At 32.6% G+C, this 8194-nt stretch overlaps 1 long non-coding RNA gene across 5 annotated transcripts in view; it reads right to left on the bottom strand.

Annotated features, from left to right (window-relative positions):
* Positions 1-2490: 2490 nt before the first annotated feature.
* Positions 2491-8194, bottom strand: part of LOC127729082 (uncharacterized) — a 131858-nt gene continuing 126154 nt past the window's right edge. For 4 of the 5 annotated variants that reach the window (XR_007994505.1, XR_007994502.1, XR_007994504.1 and 1 more), the window contains exon 4: positions 2491-2667. This is a non-coding gene — a long non-coding RNA (uncharacterized LOC127729082). Of the gene's footprint in view, positions 2668-6573; positions 6746-8194 lie in introns of those variants that run through there. The other variant, XR_007994503.1, reaches the window with a different exon arrangement.

Genomic DNA, 8194 nt, shown 5'->3' with positions numbered 1-8194 from the left:
ATTCTAGATCACGGAAATTGAAAAAAAGAGCAAATAATATTGTCACCATTTACAGTATATCATATGTTGGTTTATAAAACAAACTTTCATTACTTAGAAGAGACATATTTGTAAAGGTTAAGATAGGATAGTTTTAATACAAAATTATCAATAATTTTTGAAAGATTTAAAAAAATATATGTTGTTTAACGACGTTTTGCACGTAGACGCAGTAATTGATTGTAAATGACATGGACAAAGTTCTATAACCCTAACACGACTTATCTGCAAAACAATGTATGTTCCTGCAAAACTTTACAAAAAATCAGCAAAATAAAGAAATCTTTTTAATAGAGGCAGCAGTACTTTTCCGATGTTCTAATACCACAAATCCTTTAAGAAGATACAAATCAAGGTATAAAAACAAAAAGCGAAGGAATTGTATGGACTTTAAAAGGCAGAATATGACACAATCGGTAAATCTACAGATCAGACGACTTTTCTGTTGTCTAAAATATTCCAAATAAGTTATTATTTATAACATTATTACATTAAAACAAATATAAATGGGATAACACTATTTACTTCTATAGAACTAAATAAAAAAAAAACAAAGGATAAGCATCGGCTATTTTTTTTCTATAGAATCTCTCTATTCAAATGGAATAACCTTTAAATTAATGGATTCCTATTTTTAGATGAATGCTGAAAATTTGTCAAAATCTGTCAAAGTTACGGTTTTCAACCATCAAAAGACAGTGTAATCAATCCATATTTTAATCAGTAACAAAGTACAGACATGATATATAAATAAAGGCAACAGTAGTATACCGCTGTTCATTAGTCATAAATCGATTTAACTGAAACAAATCCAGGTCACAAACCAAAACCGAGGAAAACACATCAACTATAAGAGGAAAACAACAGAACAACAGAAACACTGAACTGCTACAACAACAAACGCCAACATACATAGAAACGGACTATTTGATAACAACTGCCATATTCCTGACTTGGTACAGGATATTTTAAGAAAAAATGGTGGGTTGAACCTGGATTTATGGCTAGCAAAATCTCCCGCTTATATGGCAATGTTAAAAATACTGCTAAAATGACAAAAATACGAGTCAGGAAAACAGTACAACTAAACGCAAGAACACTCAGGACAGAGAAATACATAAATAAATAATATAATAGTACATTACAACATGTAAACCACAAACTTTTCTTCAATTTTCCGTTTATAAATTTATAATTTATCAAGAAAATTATTTTAAGGCTATTAATTTAGTTACTTTTTGGTCACATAGCTCTTCAACTGTTCCGGTTCTTATGCATCCTTGGTTTTCATGTATTTGGCATTGAGTGCTTCTGATTAAGGTAAATCCAGAAAAGCGCATCAGTACCATCAACATTTTGTATTCATTTTTATACATCACTGGGTTGATACCGCTGCTGGTGTTCTGTCAGTGCCCGAGGGTATCATCAGTTGGGTAGTCACTATTTTGATTCTGACATCTCTTATAACAACCTTTGTAAACTTGTCCGAACGTTTATAAATTATTAAGGCACATATAACTGAGATAGATTTTGTTGTCATGTTTAGGTCCTTTCTGTCATATAGTTTTCAACTGTTTTGCTTAAAAAATCCTTGGTTATCAAATATTTGACTTTGGTCGTTCCTAAATGTGAATCAAGAAAAGACACTTTCGACGCATCCAATTTATAAGGTGTTGTTTTCATTTTTTGATTAACATAAAACAAAAGATATATGGTGTGATTGCTAATGTGACAACTATCAACCAGATTCAATATGGCGTGGATTTAAGAATAAGCATTCAGTGTCTTTTTGTATCTTCAAAATACACATATGAAGATTGTGATACTGTGAGTTTTAGTAAAAGTTATAGACGAAACGAACAGGATAGTGAAATAAATTAAAGTGATGTTCTGTTGAATGGAGATTTTTTGAGTGATATAATATTATCAAACGATATATTTAATATTTCAGCGAGATATTGTTTTTTTAAAGATTTTTAGAAAGTTTTTGAAACGGCTACATATGCATAGAAAAAAAAGTCGGTCAGAAGAAGTGAAATGGAATAGCGACAGCTTGCTTCAAAAAACCTATACCAAAAATTCGACAGGGAAAAAATTGTCGATAGAAATACAACGGTAGCAGTTTCATGGTATTTGTAGTTAGAACCAATGTGGTTCGTCACATGGATTAAATAAAGACATCTGTATATACTACTTCATATTTAAAGCTGTCATTATTCATCGTGTTTCGTGCAGATACACAGGCCTGAAAAGACAGTCCTCGTGAAATTAAGAAAATAAACATTTTTGTTTTTTTGTTTCTTCTGTTCGCTTGGTTCCCTTGAAAAACAATAACAGTACCATAAACTGCAATCTATATCTCCCATATAGGTTGCAATTCATGGCCAATAAATACATAAAAGAAATTTGAATTTTTACCGAACAAATAGGAACATATAAAACTTTTCATCTTTTATTTTATTATGATTAAACTCCGGGTATTATGTTGCTGGTGAATGTATCACAGGCACTCTTTTGGTAGTGTATAAAAACACCTCACCCTCGTCGACATTCTACACGAACATGTATTACAATCACACTTGAAAGATGTACCTTCCTTGTACACTCTACCGTCACGTATGCATGTACCTGCGAAAACCAATATTCATAATTATCATACTACTGAAGTAAAAAGACTAAATAAGGGCTTTCTGGGATGATAACAGACATGCATCATTTAGAAATAACAAGATGGACGACTTCCACATTCGTGCATTCACCATTCATTTCGAAGTCACAATGTTTATGTTACTATGTCATGATAAGAATCAATAATTATTGTTCAATGGCGTATTTACCTTGGTTGACCTTGGGTCATCGAACACAACTAATTTATATAAAGGAACTGGAAATTGGTTTATTTGTTATAAGCAAATCATGTTCCGTACTGTCATTGACAAATTAATAACATAAAAGCTGAAAACTGAACGACACACTGATACATCATTGATGTACACCGAACGTCACATTAGTGAACACTGAACGTCACACTGATCCTGCATCAGTGTACACTAAACATCACTTTGATACACCATTGATATACAAGAGTGGCACACTGATAAACCGGTGGTGTACACTATAGTAATTCTGATACAATATTGAAGCAAACTGAAAGTCACACTGATACATCATAGAAGTACACCAAATGTAACACTGATCCACAATTGATGTACTATGAAATTAAAACTGATACACCATTGATGAACTATGAACGTCGCACTGATACATCATTATTGCACACTGATCTTCAAACTGATACGCCATTGCATTGATGTACACTGAACGTCACACTGATACAACATTAATGTACATAGAACGTCACATTAATCTACATTGAACATCACATTGTTTTAGCATTGAAATACACTAAAAGTCACTCTGATACACCATTGATATATCTGAGTGACACACTGATACACCAATTATGTAACTTGAATGTCACCCACAAATTCAAAAGGCCAAATAAATTACAACGTTGAGGAGCATTGAAAACCCAAATTCCGAGAGTTTTGCCAAATACAGCTAAGGTAATCACTTCCTAGCGTAAGTAATCCATGCATTACTCCCAATGCGAATCCACATGCAGTCAAAATTTTACAATCGGGAATAAGACACAATAGGTAAAATTACAGATCATATAACTATTCTGAAATCTAAAGATCCAAGACTACCAAAATACGTCGTTAGTGAGTTGAGACATAGACATATTATACCAATCAACAAATTTGTGATGGCAAATTTAAAATCGTATTAATTGAAAGCGAATGAATACAGCTATACAGTGATAGACTTTGAGATTTTAATGAACCTTAGGAATCCACATATGATAACTCTTTTACAATATTTGTCTCTTTTTGAGTTTTTCTGAAACCATTTTACTGTTATTAGGAAAGGTATTTAACATATCAAATTTGTAAAAAGTTTCTAAAATCATTTGGCAAAAACTGTAAGATACCATTATCTATTATAAGGAGCTTGTGTAATTCTAGATCACAGAAATTGAAAAGAAGAGCAAATAATATTGTCACCATTTACAGTATATTTTATGTTGGTTTATAGAACAGACTTTCATTACTTAGAAGAGACATATTTGTAAAGATCAAGATAGGAGTGTTTTAATACAAAATTATCAATAATTGGTGAAAGATTTAAAAAATATATGTTGGTTAACGACGTTTTGCACGTAGACGCAGTAATTGATTGTAAATGACATGGACAAAGTTCTATAACCCTAACACGACTTATCTGCAAAATAATGTATGTTCTTGCAAAACTTTACAAAAAATCAGCAAAATAAAGAAATCTTTTTAATAGAGGCAGCAGTACTTTTCCGATGTTCTTATACCACAAATCCTTTAAGAAGACACAAATCAAGGTATAAAAACAAAAAGCGAGGGAATTGTATGGACTTTAAAAGGCAGAATATGACACAATCGGTAAATCTACAGATCAATCGACTTTTCTGTTGTCTAAAATATTCTAAATAAGTTATTATTTATAACATTATTACATTAAAACAAATTTAAATGGGATAACACTATTTACTTCTATAGAACTAAATAAAAAAAAACCAAGGATAAGCATCGGCTATTACTACAAATAAATAAATGATTTTTCTATAGAATCTCTCTATTTAAATGGAATAACCTTAAATTTATAGATTCCTATCTTTACATGAATGCTGAAAATTTGTCAAAAGCTGTCAAAGTTACGGTTTTCAACCATCAAAAGACAGTGTAATCAATCCATATTTGCACCAGTAACAAAGTACAGACATGATATATAAATAAAGGCAGCAGTAGTATACCGCTGTTCAATAATCATAAATCGATTTAACTGAAACAAATCAAGGTCACAAACCAAAACCGAGGGAAACACATCAACTATAAGAGGAAAACAACGGAACAACAGAAACACTGAACTGCTACAAAAACAAACGCCAACATACATAGAAACGGACTAATTGATAACAACTGCCATATTCCTGACTTGGTACAGGACATTTTAAGAAAAAAATGGTGGGTTGAGCCTGCTTTTATGGCTAGCCAAACCTCCTGCTTATATGGCAATGTTAAAAATACTGCTAAAATGACAAAAATACGTGACAGGAATACAGTACAAATAAACGCAAGAACACTCAGGACAGAGAAATACACGAATGAATAATATAATAGTACATTACAACATGTAAACCACAAACTTTTCTTCAATTTTCCGTTTATAAATTGATATATTATCAGGAAAATTATTATAAGGCTCAAAATTTGGTTAAATTTTGGTCACATAGCTCTTCAGCTGTTTCGGTTCTTATGCATCCATGGCTTTCATGTATTTGGCATTGAGCGCTTCTGATTAAGGTAAATCCAGAAAAGCGCCCCAGTAGCACCAACATTTTGTATTCATTTTTATACATCGCTGGGTTGATACCGCTGCTGGTGAACTGTCAGTGCCCGATGGTATCATCAGTTGGGTAGTTACTGCTTTGATTCTGACATCTCTTATAACAACCTTTGTAAACTTGTCCGCTTAACGTTTATAGATTATTAAGGCACATATAACTGAGATAGATTTAGCTGTCATGTTTAGGTCCTTTCTGTCATATAGTTTTCAACTGTTTTGCTTAAAAAATCCTTGGTTATCAAATATTTGGCTTTGGTCGTTCCTAAATGTGAATCAAGAAAAGACACTTTCGACGCATCCAATTTATAAGGTGTTGTTTTCATTTTTAGATTAACATAAAAAAAAGAAGATATATGGTGTGATTGCTATTGTGACAACTATCCACCAGATTCAATATGGCGTGGATTTAAGAATACGCATTCAGTGTCTTTTTGTATCTTCAAAATACACATATGAAGATTGCGATACTGTGAGTTTTAGTAAAAGTTATAGACGAAACGAACATGATAGTGAAATAAATTAAAGTGATGTTCTGTTGAATGGAGATTGTTTGAGTGATATGATATTATCAATATACCTGAACGATATACTTAATAATTTAGGAAAATACTGTTTTGTTTAGAGTTTGGGAAAGTTTATGAAACGGCTTCATATGCATACAAAAACAAGTCGGTCAGAAGAAGTGAAATGAAATACCGACAGCTTGCTTCAAATAACCTATACCAAAAAGTCGACAGGGAAAAAATTGTCGATAGAAATACAACAGTTTCATGGTATTTGTAGTTAGAACCAATGTGGTTCGTCTCATGGCTGAAATAAAGAAATCTGTATATACTAGTTCATATTTAAAGCTGTCATTATTTATCGTGTTTCTTGAAGTTACACAGGCCTGAAAAGACAGTCCTCGTGAAATTAAGAAAATAAACATTTTTGTTTTCTTGTTTCTTCTGTTCGCATAGGTTCCCTTAAAAATCAGTACCATGAACTGCAATCTATATATCCCATATAGGTTGCAATTCATGGCCAATAAATACATAAAAGAAATTTGAATTTTTACTGAACAAATAGGAACATATAAAACTTTTCATCTTTTATTTTATTATGATTAAACTACGAGTATTATGTTGCTGGTGAATGTATCACAGGCACACTTTTGGTAGTGTATAAAAACACCTCACCCTCGTCGACATTCTACACGAACAAATATTACAATCACACTTGAAAACTGTACCTTCCTTGTACACTCTACCGTCATGTATGCATGTACCTGCGAAAACCAATATTCACAATTATCATACTACTGCAGTAAAAAGACTAAACAGGGGCTTTCTGGGATCATTTAGAAATAACAAGATAGACGACTTCCACATTCGTGAATTCACCATTCATTTCGAAGTCACAATGTTTATGTTACTATGTCATGATAAGAATCAATTGTTCAATGGCGTATTTACATCGGTTGACCTTGGGTCATCGAACACAACTAATTTATATAAAGGAACTGGAAATTTGTTTATTTGTTATAAGCAAATCATGTTCCGTACTGTCATTGACAAATTAATAACATAAAAGCTGAACGTGACACGTATACAATATTGATGAAAACTGAACATCACACTGATACATCATTAATGTATACCGAACGTCACATTAGTGAACACTGAACGTCACACTGATACACCATTGATTTACAAGAGTGGCACACTGATACATCATTGGTGTACACTCTATTAATTCTGATACAATATTGATGCAAACTGAAAGTCACACTGGTACATCATAGAAGTACATTGAATGTAACACTGATCCACAATTGATGGACTATGAAATTAACACTGATACAGCATTGACGAACTATGAACGTCGCACTGATACATCATTGTTGCACACTGATCTTCAAACTGATACGCCATTGCTTTGATGTACACTGAACGTCATATTGATACAATATTAATGCACATAGAACGTCACATTAATGTACACTGAATATCACATTGTTTTAGCACTGAAATACACTAAAAGTCATTCTGATACACCATTGATATATCTGAGTGACACACTGATACACCAATTTTGTAACTTGAATGTCACACTGATAAACAATTGATGTACATTGAATGTCACACTGTTAAATAATTGATGTACATTAAATGTCACACCGATACACCATTGTTTAACATTGAGTGTCACATTGATACACCATTGATGAACACCTAATGTTACAATTGATATTCCCTAAACGTCCCTCTGATACACTATTGATGCATAATGAGCCACATACTGATACGCTGTTGAGGTACCCTGAACGTTACACTGATACAAAATTGATCCACATTGAACGGCAAGCTGATACACCTGTCATTAGCAGATAAATAATCTAAAACTGAACGTGACACTTATGCATCATTGATGTGCACTGAACGTCACCCTGATACATCAATGATGTACACTGAACGTCACATTGATACATCATTGATATACATTGAGCGTCATATTAATGTACACTGAACGTCTCACTATTCCAGCATTGATGTACACTAAACGTCACTCTGCTCCACCATTGATATAGCTAAGTGACACACTGATGCACCAATAAATGCAATTTGGACGTCAAACTGATACACAACAGAAGTACACTGATGTACAATTGACGAACAAAGAACGTTACAATGGTACATCATTGATGTACACAAAACGTCACACTGATCCACTTTTG

Source organism: Mytilus californianus, unplaced genomic scaffold, assembly GCF_021869535.1.
Source record: "Mytilus californianus isolate M0D057914Y unplaced genomic scaffold, xbMytCali1.0.p SCAF_2, whole genome shotgun sequence".
NCBI classification, from domain to species: domain Eukaryota; kingdom Metazoa; phylum Mollusca; class Bivalvia; order Mytilida; family Mytilidae; genus Mytilus; species Mytilus californianus.
Note: the sequence above shows the minus strand (reverse complement) of the source record. Positions and strands in the feature narration are given on the sequence as shown.